This window comes from Erpetoichthys calabaricus, chromosome 7, assembly GCF_900747795.2.
Source record: "Erpetoichthys calabaricus chromosome 7, fErpCal1.3, whole genome shotgun sequence".
Classification (NCBI taxonomy): domain Eukaryota; kingdom Metazoa; phylum Chordata; class Cladistia; order Polypteriformes; family Polypteridae; genus Erpetoichthys; species Erpetoichthys calabaricus.
In genome coordinates, this window is record NC_041400.2 from 15,069,746 (window position 1) to 15,083,358 (window position 13,613).

Genomic DNA, 13,613 nt, shown 5'->3' on the forward strand with positions numbered 1-13,613 from the left:
GGGAAATGGAGGAACAGCCGCAAACAGCGAAGAGCAAAAAATTAATTAAACAATTGAGAACGGAGCGAGTTAAGCATACAAGCATGTTCATAAGGGAAACAAACCACGGTGTAAAACGTAAGTTTAAATAAAGTTTATAGAAACGCTCCCGCTGCGGATTGCAATAACATATTCGCGAGATAAAAGTTTAATGAGAAGACACGAGGTATAAACGAACCACACGCCGTGGCGCAACGTTAGGGGCAACAGTTTCAACCATTCTATGATCTGCTTCTCGCAACTGAAAGACGGCACATGGCAGATGTTAGCCGACAAGTATGGCGCTGACACCACATCTCAGTGCCAACACTTTGCAGACTGTACTTAAAAGACACACCCTCCTCACTGGACAGTTAAAAACACCAATCAAACTAATGATGACATCAAGTATTACCCAATCAAAAGTAGGAAAGGAGGCATCTTCATAAAATGCGTGTGGGATGATTTGCATGAGACGCTGCTTTAAAAAAAAAAATGATTACAAAAATACGGGATAAATCCCGTCCAGTATTGATTCAAAACGGGACGCGCAATTTCATTCTCAAACGCGGCACGATTCCGTATTTTAAAGGACGGGTGGCAACCCTACAGTGCCAGGTAACCACCCATACAATCAGATTGTGATTCAGACTAGGAATGCAATGAATGTAATTACCCCGATCTACATACAAGGCGAAAGTCTTGCAACATTCAAAGATGATGGTTTGGGATAATTAGTACTTATTAAGTACACCATGGAACATAAAAGAGCTTATGAAGCCTTGAACCGAAAAAAGCAACATCTCAGAGATCGTACAAAAAAAAAAGGAGGTAATGTCGTTTTACTCGCTGTAGATTTTAGTGAAACATTACCAGTTATTCCACGAGGGAGACCAGCAGATGAACTCAACGCTTCTTTAAAATCCATGCTTCTCCCACGGTCGGTTATATGTCGCGTGTTCTCGGGTAGGTACACCAAAAAATGTATACATTTAAGCATGTAATGGGCAAAGAAAAAATGAGGTATACCCGAAGGCACTGCAGTAGTACTCAATGTAACTTTACTTCTTAAATGTTAATGTTTTACTGTTTAATAATTTATACGCTTCTTATATATTGTTCAAATTCTTTTATCAAAATACCAGTGACAGCGCAATGCACGATAACATGGAGTGAATACACCATACGCATCTGCCCACGGCCGCCCTGGTGTGCGCAGATAGGAGTTGATTCTAAAATAAAATAAACATAAAAAGAGTAATACAATCATCACCCATAAAGCGGATAGCAGACGTGACGTATTATATGTGTACCACATTTCAAGTCAATAGATGAAACAGTTTGCAAGCTACAGGTGATTTAAATATCCTGGACAGACCAACGAAAAGCCACGGTAGCAAATTATACAAGAAGATTTTACTGTTTAATTATTTATATTTATATGAAATGTGCTTCTTATATATTACTTAATATTCTCATATGATAATGATGTTAATGTTGTTTATATTGATTTCTATGTTATTGTAAGTGCATCTATGTGTGTATATGTGTGTATGTATGTGTGTGTATATATATATATATATATATATATATATATATATATAAAAAATATATGTGTATATGTATATATAATATATCTGTATATGTGTGTATATGTGTGTGTGTATATGTGTATATATATGACAGCAACACTCATAACAATGACAACACAATTACATTGACAATCATGTTACGTTATTTTTAAAATGTTTCCTTTACTTTTTCATAACCTCTTTAACACACTACTTCTCCGCTGCGAAGCGCGGGTATTTTGCTAGTATATATATATATAGGTAACCACCCATACAATCAGATTGTGACACAGACTATGAATGCCGTGAATGTAATTACCCCGATCTACATGCTGTCAAATAAACGAACCACACGCCGTGGCGCAACGTTAGGGGCATCGCCTCTGGCGCTGACGTCCGAGGTTCGATTCCCGAGAGGGAGTGCAGTGGAGTGTGTACACAAAAAAACCAAAGAGCAAGGCACCACGTGTGGTGTGAAAGTGGATTTGTACATTTATTTTAATGATTTGTCTTTAAAATGTCTTTGTACAGAGTCGTTGTGTGTCAAGTAATGAATTATTAATTAAACTTATTGCTATTACTAGCTTTGTATGTCCATGCTGTAAAAAGCCCGGGCTCCTAGAAACCGTGGATTTTGGCACTTCAATCAGTCAATCACATCGGTTGTGTATTAGCGGCTAAGTGAAGTTGTCTTCTCTCTGCGTTTTGTTTTGTCGACATACTCGCCTCCATTGTCTATCAGCGGCTAAGCGAGTTTCTCTCTCCTCGGAGTTTTTATTTTGCCGACGTACTCACCACCATTGTCTACCAGCAGCTGTAAAAAGCCCGGGCTCCTAGAAAGTGTGGATTTTGGCACTTCAGTCAATCAATCGCATCGGTTGTGTATTAGCGGCTAAGCGAGGTTCTCATCCCTCGCCATTTTTGTTTTGTCGACGTACTCGCCTCCATTGTCTATCAGCGGCTAAGCGAGTTTCTCTCTCCTCGGAGGTTTTATTTTGCCGCACACCAGTTGCTGACTCACCAGTAAGTAAATTCAGTTATAGATCCCCATCTCTGACTCAACCCTGTTTACACAAACAAGTGCCGGCTTTTTCTTTCAGGCGCTCCACACCGTAAATCTGCCTGCAGGCTGCGAGGACATCGGCGTGTAAAACTGAACATGTGTGGTGGAGTCCATAGTGGCTATTATACCGGCACCATGTGTGCCCAGACACACTGCGCCTCACTGCGCCCACCTGCTAGACGGCCCCGCATTCCCACGGCAGTGCCTTCAACACACAAACGGTAAGTGCCCATCCTTTACACTGCCACACTTTTAACCTTATAAATAACTCTGCTCGTTTAAGATTTCTTTAACTTAAATTTGGTCGTGTATTACCACACTGCTCTGTCTTTTTTTGGAATATGGAGACCAATACTCCAGGTGAGGCCTCACTAGTGTGTTATAATGCTTAAGCATAATCTCTTTGACTTGTACTCCACACGTTGTGCTTTATAACCTAACATCTTATTCTCCCTCCCTCCCAGGGATTTTACGTATATTTTTGAGATATTTGTAATTGTTTTGCCAGTTCCTTACATTGGGCCAGCTACAGGTAAAGCCAGCCAGTAGTGTTAGTACCCTGGCTTAAATCAGATGGGCCTCTGATGGGCAGACCTGGTAGAATTCTGGCCTGCTCCTTTCCTTCTTTTAGGAGGCCTCACAGCAATTTAGTTTTGGAGGAAACTCCAAATCATAGCAACGATGTGATTCTTCAATAGTCAGGCTGCTAGAGCTCAACATTCAGTACTTGATCCAAGTTGGATGATTTATCGCATGTCAAAGCTCTGACCATAACTTTCAGAACATCAAGACCTGACCATCTCTATTGATATTGTCCTGAAACGTTTACTGTCTGAGATGACATCCAGGCTGAATTTGTTAGAACTTAACATCTTCATGGTAATTCAATTTCCATTTTCCGCAGGGTAATTAGGCGTCTAGGACACAAGTAAGAAGGTTTATTGTGCATCAGACATGTTATAACAGCTTTACTTTTTAAACATTAGTTAAACTGTAATGCATGCCCCTTTCTTTATCATCTAGAATGCATTCAGAAGTAATCCACTAAAAAAATATACATTTTCTTTCTTCATTTAATAAGAAAATGAAGCAGTGATACTAAAAAATTGTCATTTTGAAAGAGCCTTCCTGTCTTGCACAACAATTATAACACCAAAGGTCAATGGAAAAGTGCATTCTGCCAAAAAATTCACTCTTGAATGTTTGTGTTTGCTATCTAGACTTTATAAATGACCTTATCTCATCTCCTTAAACAAACACTCCTGTCAGATTCTGCTATTGCCCATTTTATTTTATTTATTTATTTATTTTTTGACGTTTGGGGATTTCAAAGATAGAATCAAAGTCTCATCATAGGTTTCTGTGCAATAATAAAATTCTTTCAGGAACTGCTTTGCATGTTTGGTTCACTGAGCATGAGAACATGTGAGGGAGGCAGCTGGGTAATTAAAACAAGGCTGCTCATTAGGCCAGCGTGCCGCCTGTGCAACAGATGCTTACATTTGTTTGTCTGTGAGCGTGCTGCAAAAAATTTGAAAACTTGTGGGAATGCACCGCTTAAAAATGCATTTGTCGGTAGATGTAAGGAATAACTGACATTATAAAATGTTATATGTGTACCTTTCATTTTTATAAAGGTAAGAGAAAAGTCTCAAATATTTAGATGAATAGTACTGTATACGACAGATGGATAATGAAAGTTAATAGATATACATGTAAAGGCTCCATGATGAACACATAAGCAGGTGACATAGATGATGGGTATATAAAGCAGTCTTTAGAGCACAGTTTGCCAACCTTTTATTTTGTGGTGGCACACTTTTTGTAACCAAAAACATCCCAAGGCACACCACTATTCCATGAACCACAAAAAAATTATATCTCATACACATCCTCCACTGTTCAAAGGGTCGGAACTACTGGAGAAGCCTGTAAAAAAAAAAGCAGCGTTTGCAGACTCTGCACTTTTTGACCACTTTGGTGGGATCTCCCATCTGCTTTGTCCCTTTGCCCGCCCCTCTTTGCAACAGAAGCGTCTTGTATTTCCATTCTCCACCACCAGCCCTGGAAGACTTGATGTGAATACACACCCAGCCAGATGGACTCGATCAGCCAGGAGTGCTCTAAGTGTTGTGTCTGCAACAGAGTGATCATGGAGATTCTTTGATGCCACCTTCTCCAGGTAGTCCTGTCCTCCTCAGACAGGTCTTGACCACCTGAGGAGTTTGTCCTTCTCAGGTTTAGGCCCAGGTGTGCTACGCTGTTATTTCCATGGCACCACAGTGCCGCTGCATGCTGGCTGAAAGACACTGGTTTAGACAGATGTGGAAGACACCATCTAACATATGTAGATATGAAAAGCAGAAATACACAGAAATTCAAAATATGTAGATGTACAGATCTGTGCATGACAGATATGAGCAGGAAAAGATAGCTAGCTAGATAAATAAATAGGCTTGAAAGGGTTTACATAACACATAGATAGGCACGCGAGGAACCGTATACAATACTAGCTGTGAGGTAATTGAAAGGAACTACTCTGGGCATCTCTCTCCTAGGAGGATTTGATTTGCCGACACACTCGCATCACTTGTGCATTAGCGGCAAGAGGAAAAGTAAAAGGGATATCGTTTCGCCGATGTTAATGGCTAAGCAACTTTGTCTTTCTTCTGAGGTTTCGTTTTGCCGACGTGCTGGCCTCACTTGTGCATTAGCATTGGGAGGAAAAGTAAAAGGGATACCGTTTTGCCGATGTTAGTGGTTAAGCAACTTTGTCTTTCTTTTGAGGTTTCATTTTGCCGACGTGCTCGCCTCGCATGTGTGTTAGTGGCGGGAGGAAAAGTAAAAGGGATACCGTTTGCAGATGTGAGCGAACTAAGCGACTTTGTCTTTCTTTGGAGGTTTTGTTTTGCCAACGTGCTGGCCTCACTTGTGTATTAGCATTGGAAGGAAAAGTAAAAGGGATACCGTTTCGCCGATGTTAGTGGCTAAGCAACTTTGTCTTTCTTCTGAGGTTTCGTTTTGCCGACGTGCTGGCCTCACTTGTGCATTAGCATTGGGAGGAAAAGTAAAAGGGATACCGTTTCACCGATGTTAGTGGCTAAGCAACTTTATCTTTCTTCTGAGGTTTCATTTTGCCGACGTGCTCGCATCACTTATGCATTAGCGGCAAGAGGAAAAGTAAAAGGGATACCGTTTCGTCGAGGTTAGTGGCTAAGCGACTTTGTCTTTCTTTGGAGGTTTTGTTTTGCTGACGTGCTCACCTCGCTTGTGTATTAGCGGTGGGAGGAAAAGTAAAAGGGATACCGTTTCGTCGATGTTAGTGGCTAAGCAATTTTGTCTTTCTTCTGAGGTTTTGTTTTGCTGATGTGCTGGCCTCACTTATGTTAATAGTGGCAAAGTGAGTTTTCTATTTCCTCAGAGGTGGAGCTTTTACCTCAACTCCACCTTTTGCGTCCGGGCCAGACAGACAAACACGCGTAGACGTTTATATATTAGGCGAGCTGTGTAAGCCCGTGATGTAAAAAGCCCGGGGTCCTAGAAACTATTGAAATCATCAGAAAAAAAAAAAACGAAATGTAGAGATGTCGGGTAATTGTAAGGAACTACTCTGGGCATCTCTTTCCTAGGAGGATTCGTTTGGCCGACGTGCTCATGTGGCTTGTGTATTTGCGGCGGGAGGAAAAGTAAAAGGGATGCAGTTTTGCCGATGTGAGTGGCTAAGCAACTTTGTCTTTCTTTGGAGGTTTAGTTTTGCTGATGTGTTGGCCTTGCTTGTGTTGGTGGAGCCCTTACCCTGATTCAACCTCTCACTGCCGAGCTGGACAGACAGACAGGCAGACACACACACTTCCATGCGTAGACGTTTATATATAAGATATAGATAGATTGACAAATATACACTGTATAAGTAGAAGTAAAATGCAATGTATAGAGTGTGGTGAATAGATATACAAGCTATATAGATGACGGGCATAAAAGCAACATTTATTTCTATAGCACACTTTTATTTAAAATATGTGCCACAGATTGCTTTACATGAAATTAAAGGAAACAATTACAATAGATACATGAATAAAATTTCAAAAAATATAAAGTCATCATATCATACTGATAAACAAGTTATTAATACAAATGCTTGAGTCCTAAATTATGGATCAAATAAGTAGCAGGGAGTTGTTTCACGCAGACTGACAGACAGATATGGCTACCACAGTAGGTGCCTTTCCCATTGTTTGCAAAGTCCATTTTTTCCCTTCCGGCAAAGTTACCAAAGGGTGAGTATTTGTGCTGAGGCTTGTCCAATGGACAGTAGTCAAGTGTGGTCATTGCTCACCTATGACCCTGTCATCTTCCTCTTCAGGGTGGGTTGTGTGTATTCTGAAGAGATTTAAAACAAACGGTCAACATGGAAAATCTAAGCTTGTAGTTTTCAGTCTGTTAAAGAAAAGCAATTTCTACATTCAGCATTTTCAAATTTTGCATGCAAAAATGCTGCAAAAATTAAAATGAAAGTGAGATACCCCTATTTGCAATTTCAAATTCAAAGTCAAATGAAATTGTAAAACAGAGATTGCATTTTCATTTTATAATTTTCATTTTTGCAGAAAATACCTCCCATAAACTAGTAGCATTGATGGCAAGACACACATTTATAAAAAATGAAAAAAAAAAAACAATTAATATGCAAACACTACAATTTCTGTTTATATCCTGAGAGTAATTACAAGTAGATGGTAACACTTTAGACACAATCGACTTGAGAACTGAGAGACAATCCACTTTTGCAAGTCCCATTTTTCTTTGACCTCTCAATCTGGAACTAAAATCCTAAAATCCTGTAGGCATGGAGCTGGACAGTTTGACATCTGTGGCAGAGCGACGGGCACTGAGCAGGCTCCTGTCAATAATAGAGAATCCACTGCATCCACTGAACAGGATCATCTCCAGACAGAGGAGCAGCTTCAGCGACAGACTGCTGTCACCGTCCTGCTCCACTGACAGACTGAGGAGATCGTTCCTCCCTCACACTATGCGACTCTTCAATTCCACTTTAACATTATACAAAGTTATTGTGTCTGTATACCTGCAATGTTATCATTCTTTAATTTAATATTGTTTTTTATTAGTATGTCTGCTGCTGGAGTATGTGAATTTCCCCTTGGGATTAATAAAGTATCTATCTATCTATCTATCTATCTATCTATCTATCTATCTATCTATCTATCTATCTATCTATCTATCTATCTATCTATCTATCTATCTATCTATCTATCTATCTATCTATCTATCTATCTATCTATCTAAAAAGTTAAACACTTTGAAAGACCTTCCTCTTCCTAAGTAACCTAGGAATTCAGTCCAGTGCTTAAGAGTCTCATCGGCTGCCTCATAAAAAAACATTGCTTTTTCTTCAGTTTATTTTGAAGATAACAATTATTTAAAATAAGTCTCACAGATGCCCGGAACAGAGGCTTCATAGCCTGCTTGAGGTGACCTTATTGACGTGTGAAATGTTGCGTCGCTATCCTTCTTTTCCTCTCTTTGACTGCATTTTTCTTTAAGCTAAAAATATAAATTGAAAGAGAGACTGACAGACGGGGATGACAGATGTTATGGTGGATTCAGAAAGTATTCAGACCCCTTCACTTTCTGCACCCTTCATTGTGTTGTAGATTTAATTTTCAATTTGACGCATTTGTCCTTTTTTTTCCCATCAGTCACCACTCAATAACCCCTAATGACAAAGTGAAGGCATGTTGGTAGACAGGTTTGCAAATGTATTAAAAATCAAAAACTGAAATCCCTCATTCATGTAAGTATTCAAAATCTTTGCTGTGGCACTCCAAGTTGTGCTCAGGTGCAAGCCGTTTGTTGAAATTTGAATTGAGATGTATCTAATAATGATAATAATACATTTTATTGATATAGCGCCTTTCCCATGCTAGAACTTGAATGGAGTCCACCTGTGCCATATTGAATTAATTGGACATCATTTAGAAAGGCACACACAATTCACACCACATGACGAGATAAAAATTGAAGTCCCCGGGAACTCTCTGCGGACTTCTGCAGTTAAACTGATGGAGCAGAGCAAGGGGATAAAACCATTTCTAAAGCTTTGAGTGTTCACAGGAGCATCAAGAATTGTGAAATGGAAGGAGTTTGGAACTACCAGCACTATTCTTGGAGTTAGCCATCTGGCCAAACTGAGTAAACAGGCATGAATAGCCTAGTCAAGGAGGTCACTCTAAAAGAGCTTCAGAAGTAGAGATGGGAGAACCTGTTGGAAGAACGATCATCTCAGTAGCACTCCATCACTTAGATATTTATGGCAGAATGTCTCTTGCGTAAAAAATATATGACAGGCTGCTTGGACTCAAAGATTCCCTGATCTGATGAGACATTTTGGTAGAACTCTAAGCACAATGTCAGGTGAAGACCAGGCACTGCTCATGCTCTCCCTAATACCACCTTTACAGCGAAGCATGAAGGTGACAGCATCATACTATGGAGTGTTTCTCGGTGGCACGGACAGGGAGATTGGTCACAATTGAGTAAAGGATGAATGTAGTCAACTATAGAGAGGTCCTTGAAGAAAACCTGCTCTGAATGTAAGCGACCTAAGAAATGGGCAAATGTTCACTTTTCAGCACGACAATGACCACCTGAAGGTTGGAGTGGCCTCAGGATGAGTCTCAGACTGTCCAGGAGTGCCCCCAGCCAAAGCCCAGGCTTAAATCTCATAGAACATCTGTGGAGAGACCTGAAGATGGCAGTTAATGGACTCTTCCCATCCTTACTAACAGCAGAAAGGCTCAAAACTGCAATTGCTACCACAGGGGTTTTTACAAAGTACTGAAGTAAGGATCTAAATACTTCTAAGAAAGAGAGATTTCAGTTTGTGAATTTTAATACATGTTTAAGCCTTTCTGAAAATATACCTTCACTTTGTCATTTTGTCATTAAATCTGTAACACAATAAAGTGTGCAGAAAGTGAGAGGGTCTGAATACTTCCTGAATCCAATGGATACAACAGATACTGGGTATGGTGTTTATAGGCACAATATGATAGACAGATAGATAGATATAAAGGTGCTATATAAAATAATGATAGATAGATAGATAGATAGATAGATAGATAGATAGATAGATAGATAGATAGATAGATAGATAGATAGATAGATAGATAGATAGATAGATAGATAGATAGATAAAGGCTAATATTTGTCTTGAATGCTGTAATGATATCTGCATGCACTCTTTCCTCTGGCATAAGCAGAGGAAAAGACACCTTGCCTTTTTTTTCAAAAATATACTGTAAAAAATTTGAGATTGTATCTTTGTGACAGTCTTGGTTGGTTCCTCTGTCTTTGGCAGCTCCCAAACCCAGATATGAAAGGCACTATATAATAGATAGATAGATGTGTAAGGCACTATATAATAGATAGATAGATAGATAGATAGATAGATAGATAGATAGATAGATAGATAGATAGATAGATAGATAGATAGATAGATAGATAGATGTGTAAGGCACTATATAATAGATAGATAGATAGATAGATAGATAGATAGATAGATAGATAGATAGATAGATAGATAGATAGATAGATAGATAGATAGGTAAAGGCTGATGTTTGTCTATGATTATATCTGTATGCACTGTGCCCTGACACTGGTATAAGCAGCTAATTTTACAATTAAATATTCCATTGAGTTGCATTTACTTTAATACATCTTTTACTTTAGAGTACTATTCAAACTGAAATAGCCAGTGCACACTTTAATTAGTAATTATGTAAGCTACAAACACTACTATTTCATTTTATTATGTTTATATGTATTAGTGGAGCATTGGCTGCCCTTTTTAAATTCTAATACCTATGCATAAATGCATTCTGCGTAATAAATATTATCTTTTGGCTTTTAGTGGAGAAATGAGAGGTTTTCCTGAAAATTAATATTATGGGTTATAATGCGAAGGTCAGAACAACTTACAGGTTTTTAGCAATTTTTTTTTATCATTCTTCAACCTTGACTGCTGTGCATTTTACATTAAGTGCTTTGAAAACTCACCTTCCCTCAAGTATCTTTATAATTAATTTAAATGTGTACCACAATAAAAAAGTGTCCTACAGTATGGGCATATGGATGTGCATACTGATAGAAAGCATCGGGAAATTAAATTCTTAAAAGTTGTAGGCAGAATCCAACCTTAGTTAAAGAGACTGAACTAAACTTCTTGTACAGCTTGCATTTTTCTATATTTTAATTTAACATTTTTAATCCTCCATAGAAATTGCATAATATGTCAGTAAAGTAGCCATTTCTATAATTTATTCAGCACAGATCACAGAACCTTTACCTATCTAGGTAGCTGAAAAAGAAGGAATGAATGAAAGACTGAATCATTCAAGGAGGCTAACATGATCAAAAGTCCAGCAGCAGTCCAGCATGCTCACTTATCTGAGGAGAGGATTAATAAATGTCTAAAGAATCTGATCCTAGTAAGCTTGATTTTAAAATTTTATGTAAAACAAGACTTCCTTCTTCCCATCCTTTAATAGCAGATTGGTTAGGTTTCTTCCAATCAAACAAGATAAAATGTCAAGGGGATCCCTCAAGGAGATGAGTCGTTAGGTCGTAATGTTCCATTGAGTGTTACCACAGACTGGGGACTGTGGTGAGGAGATAAAACCATTTCTAAAGTTGAGGGGCTTCTACAAAGTACTGAATGAATGGTCTGAATACCACTATGAGTAGGAGGCTTCATTTTTTTGATTTTTAATACATTTGAAAAAATTTCTGAAAACATGCTCTCGTTTTGTCATTATAGGTTTTTGAGTGTAGATTGATGGGCAAAATGTGAAAAATCTGTACATTTAATATTAAATCTACAACACTATAAAGTGTGCTGAAGAGTAAAGAGAACGGAAAAAGCTGTGATATTTTTGGAGCTTATGTAATTTTATTATGTAAAACAGGATAGATTTGAAAATAAACATTTATGTTGTCTATATATTGTAAAGATCTCTAAGTAGTTTAATCCCAGATGTTTTCCAGATATCAAAAACTGCATATGTTTGCGATGATTGAAAGAGGTGGTTCTAATGCAGAGGTGCCACAGATAAAAGATTATCCATCTTAAAATGTTTTCTACATACATGGTTCCATATTCTGAGAGAGTGAAGCACAATTGGGTTATTAGTATATTGGCGATAATTTGCATTAATAGGGATACAAAGCAGGGAATATAAAGAACTACTGCAGGATTTTATTTCTATTGTGCACCAAGCCTTTGTATGTTCATACATATGTGTCCAGGTTTTTATAGCTTGTATGTTTGCTGCCCAGAAATAAAACTGAAAGTTAGGTAGAGCCATGCCACCTTCTGCTTTAGGTCTTTGTAGGGTCACTCTTTTAATACGTGGATGTTTTAAGTTCCACATAAATGAGGTTATGGTTGAATCTAATTTCTTAAAGAATTATTTATTGATGTATTTTGGAATGTTTTGAAATAAAAAGAGAAGCTTAGGAGGATATTCATCTTAACAACGTTAATTCTTCCAGCAAGAGTGAGATGAAGGGTTCATCATCTATGCAAGTCTTGCTTAATTTTTTCCATACAGATGACAAAATTTTGTTGATAAAGAGCTTTATGTTTACTTGTGATATTTACCTCTAGGTATTTAAACTGATCTGCAATGATAAAAGGGAAGGTGTCCAATCTAATATTGTATGCTTGAGAATTCACTGGAAAGAGCACACTTTTATTCAAATTAATTCTGAGACCAGAGATCTTTTGAAATTCTGTAAGTGCTGTTAAGACTGCAGGCACAGTATTTTGTGGGTCTGATATATACAGTACCATATCATCTGCATATAGAGAAATTTTCTGTTCAAGTCCTTTTCTGATAATCCCCTTTATCTGATAAGCATTTCGACAGTGAACTGCCAGTGGTTCAATGGTGATTGCAAATAGAAGTGGTGACAAGGGGCATTCTTGTCTGGTACCACATTCTAGTTTAAAGTAGTCTGAACAAATGTTGTTAATACCAACTGAAGCTTCTGGATTGGTATACAGTAGTTTGATCCATGCACACATGTTCGGGCCAAACCCAAATTTCTCTAATGTAGCGAAAAGGTAGTTCCATTCAATCATATCAAATGCTTTTCTGCATCCAACGATAATAATATCTCTGGGGTGTTTGACTTTGCTGGTGAATATATTACATTAAACAGGCATCGAAGATTGAAAGCTGTGTTCGGCCTTTAATACATCCAGTTTGATCTTGTGATATTACCGAAGGTAGCACTTTCTCCATTCTTCTAGCTAGGACTTTGGAGAGTATCTTAATATCATTATTCAGAAGTGAAATTGGTCTGTATGATGCACATTGTAATAAGTCCTTATTTTGTTTAGGAAAGATGGTGATTAATGCTTGGCGAAAAGGTTGAGGTAGAATTTGATTGTCTCTAGCTTCTGTAAATGTTGCTAATAGGAGAGGAGCTAGCTGAGTGGAGAATTTCTTATAAAATTCGACAGGGTAGCCATCAGGGCCTGGTGCTGTCCCACTCTGAAGTGACTTTATAGCATCTAGTAATTCTGATAGCGCCAGAGGTTTATCCAATTCCTCTGCACTAAGAGTATCTATTTGTGGTATCTGTAATGCATCCAGAAATGCATTAGATTGTGTGTTGTCTTCTTTAAACTCCGTAGAATATAAGGATTTATAGTAGTCTCTAAATGTGTGCATTATATTATATAAATGTGTGTGAGCGAATTGCAGATCACGCTTGACGGCAGCAACAGCACGCCAGCAGCTGCTCGAGCAAAGAGGAGTTAAAAACAAAAATGTATTTGTTTTCCATTTTATCACCATTTAAGAGGGGTTTTGGAGAAGCGGCCGCAGGCAGGGGTGAAAGGGGTTGTCTTGCGGTTTACTCCTCAAATATC